Source organism: Triticum dicoccoides, chromosome 2A (assembly GCF_002162155.2).
Source record: "Triticum dicoccoides isolate Atlit2015 ecotype Zavitan chromosome 2A, WEW_v2.0, whole genome shotgun sequence".
In the NCBI taxonomy this organism is placed as follows: Eukaryota; Viridiplantae; Streptophyta; class Magnoliopsida; order Poales; family Poaceae; genus Triticum; species Triticum dicoccoides.
This window is the reverse complement of record NC_041382.1, coordinates 112,259,117-112,272,569: the sequence shown is the minus strand read 5'-3', so window position 1 is coordinate 112,272,569 and position 13,453 is coordinate 112,259,117. Positions and strand designations below refer to the sequence as shown.

Sequence of the window (13,453 nt, the reverse complement as noted above, 5' to 3'; positions counted from 1 at the left end):
CACTAGTGAAAGTATGAACCCTAGGCCTTGTTTTTAAGCATTGCAATACCGTTTGTGCTCTGTTTTATCATTTGCTACCTTTTTATTTTTTTTATTTTCAGATTACAAAAACCTATATCTACTATCCATACTACACTTGTATCACTGTCTCTTTGCCGAACTAGTGCACTTATACAATTTACCATTGTATTGGGTGTGTTGGGGACAAAAGAGATTTCTTGTATTTGATTGCAGGGTTGTTTGAGAGAGACCATCTTCATCCTACGCCTCCCACGGATTGATAATCCTTAGGTCATCCACTTGAGGGAAAATTGCTATTGTCCTACAAAACTTTGCGCTTGGAGGCCCAACACAAGTCCACAAGAATAAGTTGTGTAGTAGACATCAGTGGACTTCACCAACGATGTTAAGGTGATCAAGAATTTGGGCATCACCTGCCAGAATCTTGTCGACATCCAGTGCCAATACAAGATCTGGGGCAGCAAGAAGCACGAGAAGGACTCACTGATTCACCTCGCCGAGGCCATCATCGACCCCTACTACAAATACATGCATGAAGGATTCCTATAACAAGGACAAGCGTGCCGAGCACTCGTCCTGGATGAAGAAACTCGACAAATCTCACATCATGTACGCTGCCAAGGAGGCGTACGCGTGCTACGAGATGTACAGGTGGACCGTTGACATGAGGAAGTGTCTCCTTCCCCAAAATGGCCAGGGATCCAGCCGGAAGCAGAGCAATGGCAAGCGTCGTCACAACAAGAAGTAGATGATTAGATGCTCGTTTCTCCTAGTTTCGTATGCATGTGATTGTTTACTTTGGTGTGTGCAAATGTTATGTGTGTAGTTGCTTATGTAATTGTATGTTTAATTTTCTTATGCAATCATGTTCTTATAAGTATACATGGTGATGTTCTGTAGAGAGAGCGTAGATATTGTGCGGACAAAGCAAATCACATCGCACACGGACTAAACAAGGGAAATCATCGGTGATGATTTCATCAATCGCTCACAATTGTATACCAACAAGCGCTTGCCAAAAACACACACAGCTTGTTAACGGGAATCGTCTGTGTTGTTATCGTTCTTCCCACATATTTCTAATTACTGACCTGTTTGCTGCGTATCACACAAATCTTATTAAGTTGAACCGTTTATGTTGTGTTTCCTAATCGAAAATAGTTCATCTGAGTGAACTGTATGCCGTATGTCACACACACCTTAATTTGTCTGACCTTTTCTATTGTGTTGCCTAATCACAAACAATTAATCCGAGTGAACTATATGTTGTATATCGCACACACCTTCATCTGGTTGACCACTTCTCTTATTATGCTCATCACAAACAGTTCATTCGAGTTCATTACATACCACGCATCACACACGCAACTATAATCTGAATCGTGTTTGATGTCTCCACCATCATAAACGTTTTGTATCATTTTTGACAGTTTTATTACAACACCGTTTACGATTAATACATCACACACAGTTTCGTCAAAGGGTCTCTGATTGTAGTTTCGTGTTAGCAGCATCCTGCAGTAGTGATCCTGAGTGATGAAGGCCTTACAGGAGTATGCCTCGAAGAAGGGGCATCAACACAACTGCTTACAAGACGCACACGGATGACTACATTGTCTTCAGCAAGGAGGGTAGGAGGAGTTCCTTGTGAGAGAAAAAAATCTACAAGTCCTGCGTGCAACAACTTGAAGATCATGATTGTCATTGACATCAATAAATTCCAATGATGTGAGGTCAATAATGCAGGATCGGACATTTCCTAAAATGCATCGTTGTTTATTGATGATAAACCATTGAGGTTGGTGGTAATGAAGATGAATTCCTCCTTTGACTGAGTACCAGATCAGGGATGAAAACAAAGATCGCCCCGAAATGCGAAGTATTGGTGGCAAAAAAGTGCACCATACATTTGGTATGAGTTTTGGGGGGTATATAAAACCATCAGGCACCATAGGCAACTAATGGGTTCCCTAGGGGCCATAGATGTTGACAGCATCTGGGCGCCTACACAGTGTGCCTACGCCCTGTGGGCCACCACAGGTGTTGGACTTTGGTCCTCCGGTGTTGTGAAATTTCTTGCCAAATTTTGTTGGAATTTTCACGGACTTTTGGTATTTTTCTTGTAAAATTGAAAAATAACAGAACAAACATGAACTGAATTTATAGGACATTGCATACTTCAAGGATTACAGACATGAAACATACAAAAATTGTAGATATCTTGGAGACGTGTCAACATCATGTTCTCGTCCTCGAGCATGAAGATGATAACAAAGATATTTTTTTTATGTAAATGCTACTGTCGGATCACGGGTTCCGGCAAAACCCTCGAGGTTCGAACACTGGGGTGCGCGCGAAGGTTTTCTCCCTATCGATCCACGCCCTAGCTCGCTAAGATCTCGCGGATGAACTCGACGAACTTGCAACACAAAGACACAAGATTTATACTGGTTTAGGCCACCGTTGTGGTGCAATACCCTACTCCAGTGTGGTGGTGGTGGATTGCCTCTTAGGCTGATGATGAATAGTACAAGGGGAAGAACAGCCTCCTGAGGTTGAGGTGCTCTTGTGCTTGGTGCACTTGTGTGGTTGGGGATGATCTTTATCATCCGTCCCCGCCTATGGTGGTGGCTAGTCCTATTTATAGATGCCCTGGTCCTCTCCCTAAATATTGAGCGGGAAGGGAGCCAACAACGGCCAATTTGAAAGGGGACAACTAGTACAAGCTATCCTGACAAAAGTAGTCTTCGCCTGCAAAAGGCTATGGTGGTGACGCCGTCCTGGGCTCCATGGTGACCTCCGTCTTGCCGTCCTTATGGTCTTGGTGTCGTTGCACCGATATGGAAACCTTTCCTTGATGCCTCGATACTCCGTGCCTGCGCTTGCCCCCTTGGCACCAAAGAGGAAGCAAGGACACTGCACGCTGGCTCCCGCCTGGCACCCGCTTAGTCTCGATCGTCATGGCTCACGTCACGAGGACTTCGCGAGGTTTTCCTTGCCTTGATCTCTCCGCCCCTCATGAGCCTGCCTGGCGAGGCCGCTCCTGAGGAGGTCTTGTGTCATCCGCCTCGTGAGGCTTGGCCCCTCGCGAGGGTCTTGAATACCTCGTTGATGAAGATGGGCCGTACAGACCTGCTAGCCCAGACACGCCGTGGGCCGCAGGCAGGCAAGTCTGGGGACCCCCGTTCCCAGAACGCCGACAACTACCTATCATGAACTTGATTAACTAATGCAAACACATTTAGTAAGTCTAAACCAATAATAAATATGTTTGAAAATGGTTTATATTAAAAATATTAAACTACCTCAGTGCATACAAAAGAAGTTCTGACATATTCTTTGGTAGCCAAATGCAACAAATCAAAATCACCATTGTCAAAGGTTTAGAAAGAATGTCAATATTTATGGGCAACAAAACGATAATCTTCTATAGGTAGCAATCACTTCTAGGTTAACCCAAGATATAGGACCGAATATGATCACGTGTTTCATGCCTGCGCTATTTTAACCAATCAACAACTTATGAAGAATCTCAGCATAATTTTAGATCCCATGCTCTAATCATTTCCCGGAGAACATAATGAGGAGTTATAAGAAGTCAAAAACAGAAAGTGTTGCACTTATGTATCTGATCATTAGGCCAAGAGGAAGACCTTATAATCGATACTAAGCAAGGAGTAGAGTTTGCCATGTAGTTATGATGCACATCGAGCTATGAATGAGTGAAAGCTCTCGTATGAACTAGTGAGGGTGAATCCAACTTACTTGAAAACCTGAAGCTTATTTGAGAAGGTTCATCATTAGAATGTGCAAACCAAGTTCTATAATATGATGTGCCGACCCAAGTAAACTTAGGTATGTACCCCAATTTCTATTTTCAGAAGGACGCTAACAACAAACCGGGCAGAGCACCATATGCCACTTTTGTTAATGAGAAAAAGGGTGGTAAAAGAAGAGAAATCATTAGTTACCCATTAAGGTTAATTTGATTCGATGACCAGAGTTTCGCGAGGATATATAGCCTGGAAAGACGATAGAAAATGCATTCATTTGCCTCAAACTTTAGAGGGGCTAATGAATGACAATAACATTTTGATTTGTAAAATACATACATTTCTTAAAGCAAAAAAGCATTATGTAAACCCATTTCGTATGTAAACCACTTATGCACGGGCCAGGGGTGATCCTCCTTTTCAAAACTAAATAAATTATAAACCCCTTAAATCAACTGACATACTTTCCTGTAATATATTTGTAATCCGAAAAGGGTAGTTGTGCATGTAGAGCAGGCTTTTGGGTTGAAGTAATTGGTCATGGTGAGATGGGGTGGAAGGCGACGGTGGAATGGTTGGCAATGTGCAGGTTGAACTGCCCACCTTTCTCGCTCACGTCGAGCTTGTCCATGCCTGGCGGGGGCACCATCTTGGAGCTCCTCACAAGCTTCCTGACGATGAGCGCCAGGATGGGAAGTGCAAGGATGATGCCGAGGCAGCTGCACCGGCCCACGTCGAACGGGAGGAACCGGAAGTCCACCTTGCCACCGATCGTGGCATCCATGTTGCTCTCCTCGCCCAAGAACCTCTCCGCCCTGAACTCCTCCGGCTTCTCCCACAGCTCCGGGTTGTTGGCCAGCCACCAGGCGTTGACAACGACCTTGGAGCCCTTGGGAATGGTGTAGCCACCAAGGATGGCCTCCTCGAAGTTCATATGGGGACGAGGATCGGGATGGGGGAGTGCAGCCACAACGTCTCCTTGATCATAGCCTGCAGGTACGCCAGCTTATTGACGCTGGACTCGGTGATGGGCTCGTCATCACCGAGCACGTCCCTGATCTCGCCGCCCACCTTGCGCTGCACGTCCGGGTGGTTCACCACCTCGGCAAGCGCCCACTCGATGGACCATAGCGTTGTCTCGATGGCCGTGACGTTGATGTTCTCGACGATGTAGATGACGTTCTCCGGCGTGATCTCGCCGCTCTTCTCCGCTGTGAGGATGTGGTCGATCGCGCATCTGAGCTTGTTCTTGTCTTCTCCTGGCATGTCCATCACCTTCCTTCTCTTCTCGACGTAGTTGGTGTTGAAGAAGGCGAGCCTCCGGGTTTGTAGGTCCCTGCACTTGTTGAGGTAGCCACGCAGGAAGGGCCTGGGGATGGGGATGAAGTCGCCATAGTTGTAGTCGAAGCTCTGCGTGAGGCGGCTGCGCTCGGAGTTTCTTAAAAGTTTGGGGTTGCGATGCTTATGTGAAAAAGCTTCTACCTGATAAGCTCGAACCCAAATCGGAGAAATGTGTCTTCATAGGATACCTAAAGGAGACTGTTGGGTACACCTTCTATCACAGATCCGAAGGCAAGATATTCGTTGCTAAGAATGGATCCTTTCTAGAGAAGGAGTTTCTCTCGAAAGAAGTGAGTGGGAGGAAAGTAGAACTTGATGAGGTAATTGTACCTTCTCCCGAACTGGAAAGTAGTTCATCACAGAAATCAGTTCCAGTGATTCCTACACCAATTAGTGAGGAAGCTAATGATGATGATCATGAAGCTTCTGATCAAGTTATTACCGAACCCCGCAGGTCAACCAGAGTAAGATCCGCACCAGAGTGGCACGGTAATCCTGTTCTGGAAGTCATGTTACTTGACCGTGACGAACCTACGAACTATGAGGAAGCGATGATGAGCCCAGATTCCGCAAAATGGCTTGAGGCCACGAAATCTGAGATGGGATCCATGTATGAGAACAAAGTGTGGACTTTGGTTGACTTGCCCAATGATCGGTAGGCCATTGAGAATAAATGGATCTTCAAGAGGAAGACGGACGCTGATAGTAATGTTACTATCTACAAAGCTCGAATTGTCACAAAATGTTTTCAACAAGTTCAAGGTGTTGACTACGATGAGATTTTCTCACTCGTATCGATGCTTAAAAGTCTGTCTGAATCATGTTAGCAGTTGCCGCATTTTATGAAATCTGGCAAATGGATGTCACAACTGCATTCCTTAATGGATTTCTTAAAGAAGAGTTGTATATGATGCAACCAGAAGGTTTTGTCAATCCTAAAGGTGCTAACAAAATGAGCAAGCTCCAGCGATCCATCTATGGACTGGTGCAAGCATCTCGGAGTTGGAATATATGCTTTAATAAAGTGATCATAGCATATGGTTTTATACAGACTTGCGGTGAAGCCTGCATTTACAAGAAAGTGAGTGGGAGCACTACAACCTTTCTGATAAGTATATGTGAATGACATATTGTTGATCAAAAATAATGTAGAGTTTTCTGGAAAGCATAAAAGGAGTTTTTGAAAGGAGTTTTTCAAAGAAAGACCTCGGTGAAGCTGCTTACATATTGGGCATCAAGATCTATAGAGATAGATCAAGATGCTTGATAAGATTTTTTCAATGAGTACATACCTTGACAAGATTTTGAATTAGTTCAAAATGGAACAGTCAAAGAAGGAGTACTTGCCTGTAAGGTGTGAAGTTGAGTAAAAACTCAAAACCCGACCACAGCAGAAAATAAAGAGAGAATGAAAAGTCATTCCCTATGCCTCAGTCATAGGTTCTATAAAGTATGCTATGTTGTTTACCTGTCCTATTGTATACCTTAGCATGATTCTGGCAAGGGAGTACAATAGTGATCTAGGAGTAGATCACTGGACAATGGTCAAAATTATCCTTAAGAGGACTAAGGAAATATTTCTCGGTTATGGAGGTAATAAAAGAGTTCGTCGTAAAGAGTTACGTCGATGCAAGCTTTTTACATCAATCTAGATGGCTCTAAGTCTCGATCTGGATACATATTGAAAGTGGGAGCAATTAGCTAGAGTAGCTCCATGCAGAGCATTATAGACATAGAAATTTGCGAAATACATATGGATCTAAATGTTGCAGACCCATAGACTAAACTTCTCTCACAAGCAAAACATGATCACTCTTTGAGTCTTAATCACATAGCGATGTGAACTAGATTATTGACTCTAGTAAACCCTTTGGGTATTAGTCACATGGAGATGTGAACTAATCACATAAAGATGTGAACTAGATTATTGACTCTAGTGCAAGTGGGAGACTGAAGAAAATATGCTCTAGAGGCAATAATAAAGTTATTATTTATTTCCTTGTATCATGATAAATGTTTATTATTCATGCTAGAATTGTATTAACCGGAAACTTAGTACATGTGTGAATACATAGACAAACAGAGTGTCACTAGTTTGCCTCTACTTGACTAGCTCGTTGAATCAATGCTGGTTATGTTTCCTAACCATAGACATGAGTTGTCATTTGATTAACGAGATCACATCATTAGAGCATGATGTGATTTACTTGACCAATCCATTAGCTTAGCACGATGATCGTTTAGTTTGTTGTTGTTGCTTTCTCCATAACTATACATGTTCCTATGACTATGAGATCATGCAACTCCCGAATACCGGAGGAACACTTTATGTGCTACCAAACGTCACAACGTAACTGGGTGATTATAAAGGTGCTCTGCAGGTGTCTTCGATGGTGTTTGTTGAGTTGGCATCGATCAAGATTAGGATTTGTCACTCCGATTGTCGAAGAGGTATCTCTAGGCCCTCTCGGTAATGTACATCACTATAAGCCTTGCAAGTAATGTAGCTAATGAGTTAGTTACGGGATGTAACATTACGGAACGAGTAAAGAGACTTGCCGGTAGCGAGATTGAACTAGGTATTGAGATATCGATGATCGAATCTCGGGCAAGTAACATACCGATGACAAGGGGAACAACGTATACCGTTATGCGGTTTGACCGATAAAGATCTTCATAGAATATGTAGGAGCCAATATGAGCATCCATGTTCCGCTATTGGTTATTGACCGAAGACATGTCTCGGTCATGTCTACATAGTTCTCGAACCCATAGGGTCCGCACGCTTAACGTTTGGTGACGATCGGTATTACGAGTTTATGTGTTTTTATGTACCGAAGGTAGTTCAGAGTCCCGGATTTGATCACGAACATGACGAGGAGTCTCGAAATGGTCGATGCGTAAAGATCGATATATTGGAAGCCTATGTTTGGACATCGGAATGGTTTCGGGTGAAAACGGGAGTATACGGGAGCACCGGGAGGTTACCGGAACCCCCTCGGGAGGTGTATGGGCCTTAGTGGAAGAGAGGGAGAAGAAGAAAAGGAGGGGGCGTGCCCCCCAAGCCCAATCCGAATTGGGAAGGCCCCCCCCCTTTACTTCCTTCTTCCTCCTCCTTCCTTCTCTCCTAAAACCAAACAAGGGAAGGGGGAATCCTACTCCTGGTGGGAGCAGGACTCCCTTGGGTGCGCCTAGAGAGGCCGGCCCCCTCCCCCTCCTCCACTCCTTTATATACGGGGGAGGGGGGCACCCCATGTACACACAAGTTGATCATTGATCTTTTAGCCATGTGTGGTGCCCCCCTCCACCATAATCCACCTCGGTAATATCGTAGCGGTGCTTAAGCGAAGCCCTGTTCCCGTAGCAACATCATCACCGTCATCACGCTGTCGTGCTGACGAAACTCTCCCTCGAAGCTCTACTGGATCGTGAGTTCGCCGGACGTCACCGAGCTGAACGTGTGCAGATCGCGGAGGTGTCGTACCTTCGGTGCTAGATCGGTCGATCGTGAAGACGTATGACTACATCAACCGTGTTGTCATAACGCTTCCGCTTACGGTCTATGAGGGTACGTAGACGATACTCTCCCCTCTCATTGCTATGCATCACCATGATCTTGCATGTGCGTAGGATTTTTTTTTAAATTACTGTGTTCCCCAACATTATTACATCACCATTTACGATTAATACATCACACACAGTTTCATCGAAGGGTCTCTGATTGTAGTTTCGCATTAGCAGCATCCTACAGTAGTGATCCTGAGTGATGAAGGCCTTACTGGAGTATGCCTCAAAGAACGGGCGTCAACACAACTGCTTACAAGACGCATACGGACGCCTGCATTGTCTTCAGCAAGGAGGGGTAGGAGGAGTTCCTTGTGAGAGAAAAAATCTACAAGTCCTGCGTGCAACAACTTGAAGATCATGATTGTCATTGACATCAATAAATTCCAATGATGTGAGATCAATAATGCAGGATCGGACATTTCCTAAAATGCATCGTTGTTTATTGATGATAAATCATTGAGGTTTGTGGTAATGAAGGTGAATTCCTCCTTTGACTCAGTACCAGATCAGGGCTGAAAACAAAGATCGCCTCGAAATGCGAAGTATTGGTGGCAAAAAAGTGCACCATACATTGGGTATGAGTTTTGGGGGTATATAAAACCATCAGGCACCATAGGAAACTAATGGGTGCCCTAGGGACCATAGATGTTGACAGCATCTGGGCGCCTACACAGTGTGCCTATGCCCTGTGGGCCACCCCAGGTGTCGGACTTTGGTCCTTCGGTGTTGTGAAATTTCCTACCAAATTTTGTTGGAATTTTCAGGGACTTTTGGTATTTTTTCTTGTAAAATTGAAAAATAACAAAACAAACATGAACATAATTTATAGGACATTGCATACTTCAAGGATTACAGGCATGAAACATACAAAAATTGTAGATATCTTGGAGACGTATCAACATCATGTTCTCGTGCTCGAGCATCAAGATGATAATAAAGATAATTTTTGTATGTAAATGCTACCTATCATGAACTTGATTAACTGATGCAAACACATTTAGTAAGTCTAAACCAATAATAAATATGTTTGAAAATGGTTTATATTAAAAATATTAAACTACCTCAGTGCATACAAAAGAAGTTTTGACATATTCTTTGGTAGCCAAATGCAACAAATCAAAATCACCATTGTCAAAGGTTTAGAAAGAATGTCAATATTTATGGGCAACAAAACGATAATCTTCTATAGGTAGTATGTAAAGATGGCAATCACTTCTAGGTTAACCCAAGATATAGGACCGAATATGATCACTTGTTTCACGTCTGCGCTATTTTAACCAATCAACAACTTATGAAGAATCTCAGCATAATTTTAGATCCCATGCTCTAATCATTGCCAGGAGAACATAATGAGGAGTTATAAGAAGTCAAAAACAAAAAGCGCTGCACTTATGTATCTGATCATTAGGCCAAGAGGAAGACCTTATAATCGATACTAAGCAACGAGTAGAGTTTGCAATGTAGTTAGGATGCACATCGAGCTATGAATGAGTGAAAGCTCTCGTATGAACTAATGAGGGTGCATCCAACTTACTTGAAAACCTCAAGCTTATTTGAGAAGGTTCATCATTAAAATGTGCAAACCAAGTTCTATAATATGATGTGCCGACTCAAGTAAACTTAGGTATGTACCCCAATTTCTATTTTCAGAAGGACGCTAACAACGAACCGGGCAGAGCACCATATGCCACTTTTGTTAATGAGAAAAAGGGTTGCTAAAAGAAGAGAAATCATTAGTTACCCATTAAGGTTAAGTTGATTCAATGACCAGAGTTCCGCGAGGATATATAGCCTGGAAACGACGATCGAAAATGCGTTCATTTGCTTCAAACTTTAGAGGGGCCAATGAATGACAATAACATTTCGATTTGTAAAATACATACATTTCTTAAAGATGAAAAGCATTATGTAAACCCATTTCATATGTAAACCACTTATGCACTGGCCAGGGGTGATCCTCTTTTTCAAGAATAAATAAATTATAAAACCGAAAATTGCATATGGGTCGTACTGGCATATAATACCATTATCCCAGCGCTTGGTCCTCCTCGAGATGCCCGCGCATGCGGGTATAGGCCCATGTATTCGTTTTACTCATGCATTTCTGAACATTGCGCACGTGGGTTGTCTTTAGTCATTTATGAGGCCCAGCTAGCAGGGTCCAGTACGGTCCTAGTGTTCTCAGTTTTTCTAGGGCCGTCCTTAGCGTCATCTGGGCCATTAGCTTCAGAGCTAGTTTGTTGCCCACTGGTCAGCCCAGGGGCGGAAGCTGCTTCCATTATAAGCTTTTATCCCGTCAGGCGTAAATCTGGTGTCCTCAACAGCAATCACACCTACATGATCTTGTATTCTCACGTAGAGGCTTCCCCTGCAACAGAAACATTTTCTCAACATGAATCAATCTTTTTTAGGGGTAATTTGTCCGTCTTGTGTAAACTTGAAGCTTTCTATTTTTACCGAGAATCCGCAGACAATCTCCTGCATGGTCTTCCTTTTATCAAGATTAAGCCTGCTTTTCCCGTATCTAATGCCGAAGCCATGCTATCGTAAGCCTCCGTCAGTGAGTCGAAAGTTGTCCCTAGCTTTGGCTTTCACTACTTCATCACCCTCCCTGTCCACAAAGCCCATGATAGTCTTCTCAAGAGCTCCCATCCTGCCTGGACAGGGGGTCGCTCGATTGGATTTGCGCCCACATGTACCCTGAAAGGAACATAGAGAAAGCAACGACAAGTACTCCCTACGTCCCATAATATAAGACTGTTTTTGACACTAGTGTAGTGTCAAAAACGTTCTTATATTATGGGACGAAGGGAGTACAATACAATTTCCAGTTTTTCCATTCGCATTCGACAGTTCTACTTTTGGCCCGCATTCACTTTCACTAGACTGTACTTGCATAAACTTTTATCTAAGTGCCAACGACAGTCAGTATTACAGGCATTTTTCTGCCTAACTTTTTGTATTGGATTTCTGTTGACCGAATTTTCTTTCTTTCAGTCTGTGTACTGGTTTACTACTTGACATTTTTCCTTTCTCCAATTTTGCAAACCCGAAACATTTTCGTTCAGTGCCAGTATCACAGTTCGTGCAGAAGCAAAAAAAGAGTTGAGCCTAAGGCACAGAATCAGAATCAAAGTCAGAGCATGCCTACCTACTTTTGCATTTTTGGATCAATTTTCTAGATGAACCATTTCTCAGATTACATTCCAGGCCTTGCATTTTCTACGACTAAGCATCGACGGTTACCACCATGGCATTTTGAAGTACAACTATTCCACATTTTCGTTAGCTTAAAGACATACTCCTACCTTCTTTATCCAGCCTGTCGACTTCGGATCAGGCTTTATTGCCGACTCCCCCGACTCCGCTGGGGCGCTCTCGCCACTGCACTCGCCGGTGGCGCCGCCGCAGCTGTTATGGGCAGCCACAGATAAGGCCGGCACCCAACCTCTCCCCCAGCCAGCCCCCTCGCTGATCACATCTTGGACGGAGCACGTCGACGCCGCGACGCCGGGGAAGATGGGCAACCTTGGCCGCACATGAACAGAAAAGGGACAGTCAGGACGGGATGGCCCCGATGTGAACCGGATATACCGGAAAGACGCCGTCTCCATCCACTGCGGTCTCGTCCCCCGCCGCCGTTCACGGCGCCTCCGCCTCCATGCCACGCGCCTGCCTCCCTCCCCTTCCCCTCTTTTCAGTGGACTAGCACTTTTTTCGAAGCAACAATGCAACCTGGCCCGTCACTGGTAACATAGCTTCACTGCCACGAGCCCAACAAAGACCCATCCACTTGCGGGAAAGTTTTTTTTCCCGTTGCCCTAGATTCAGCAAAGGGCCCCGAGATCTCTCCAGATGCAACGAGGTGGCATTTCCATATCTTTCTTTTAAATTTTCCACCGCGCCGCACGGCAGGGGTAGCATGCGCACAAGCCGCACGTACGCGCACACCCCCGAGCCGTCTTCTGTCACGCCTGGGCGTTGGCTTTCATTTAAACGAAAAAATTTGAACCATGGTCCAGGAAAGAAGTTAAAATATGGGCCGCTAGCAACATGTCTGTCAGCTCCCGGCAACCGAACGTCCACCCCTCACCGCGTATTCCTACCGTAGTTGCGTCCCATACGACGGACCCACCTCATTTTCTCCATTTTTCTTCCGGCAACGCTACAATTCATTTAATGTGCCCAGCTGCCTGATCTGTGCCGACCAACGGCTATGATAATGCTACTATATAGTAGTGGGGAAGGATGAAAAGAAAACAGAAAAATAGGAGGTGAGTGTACACCCCACCGGTCACTGCTCCGGGCGGCGGCCACCACAATACGCCGCCGTCCACCCGGGCACGATGTCCACCGTCTCGTCACACGCTGCTCCGGCTGGGGCGACCACAACTCTCACAGTGTGCCTCGCCGCGCGACTAGGGTTTTGCTTCTCCCACCTCGTTCACGGTTTCTCTTCTCTCCAGGCTGGTGACTTTCCTCCCTCTCTTCTGGTATTGGTGCGTTCTGCCTGTCGCTTTGATGCATGCTTTATGCGTCGTCGGCCTAGGTCGAGTTGTGTCGCTGTAGGTTGTTGCGCCGCTGGCTGCGCCGTCGCCCTAGGTCGAGTTGTGTCGCTGTAGGGTCTACGGCGTTGCTGCTTCGTCGCGTCGTTGGTCTAGCTGCTCGCTTTTTCGCTCGCCCCATGGATGGTTTGCGGTTCCAGGATGACATGCTTGCCAAGTATGGCTGTGCCACTGTCGAGGTCGTAG

The 13,453-nt window shown here is 44.9% G+C and overlaps 1 pseudogene; it reads right to left on the bottom strand.

Annotated features, from left to right (window-relative positions):
- Window positions 1-4,332: 4,332 nt before the first annotated feature.
- Window positions 4,333-12,316, bottom strand: LOC119357719 (annotated as a pseudogene).
- Window positions 12,317-13,453: the final 1,137 nt, after the last annotated feature.